The sequence below is a fragment of the Galeopterus variegatus genome, unplaced genomic scaffold (assembly GCF_000696425.1).
Source record: "Galeopterus variegatus unplaced genomic scaffold, G_variegatus-3.0.2 Scaffold17913, whole genome shotgun sequence".
Taxonomy (NCBI): Eukaryota; Metazoa; Chordata; class Mammalia; order Dermoptera; family Cynocephalidae; genus Galeopterus; species Galeopterus variegatus.
In genome coordinates, this window is record NW_007744024.1 from 1 (window position 1) to 350 (window position 350).

Sequence of the window (350 nt, forward strand, 5' to 3'; positions counted from 1 at the left end):
TCACTCAGCATCAGGGAAATGCAAATCAAAACCACACTGAGATGTCATCTCACCCCAGTTAGACTGGCTATTACGAAAAAGACAGAGAATAACAAATCTGGCGAGGATGTGGAGAAAAGGGAACCCTCCAACACTGTCAGTGGGATTGTAAATTAGTGCAGCCATTGTGGAATATAGTATGGAGCTTCTTCAAACAACTATAGATAGAAGTACCATATGATCCAGCAATCCCACTTCTGGGTATATGCCCAAAGGAGTGGAAATTATCATGTTGAAGGGACACCTGCACTCCCATGTTTATCGCAACTCTATTTACAATAGCCAAGAGTTGGAACCAACCTATATGTCTA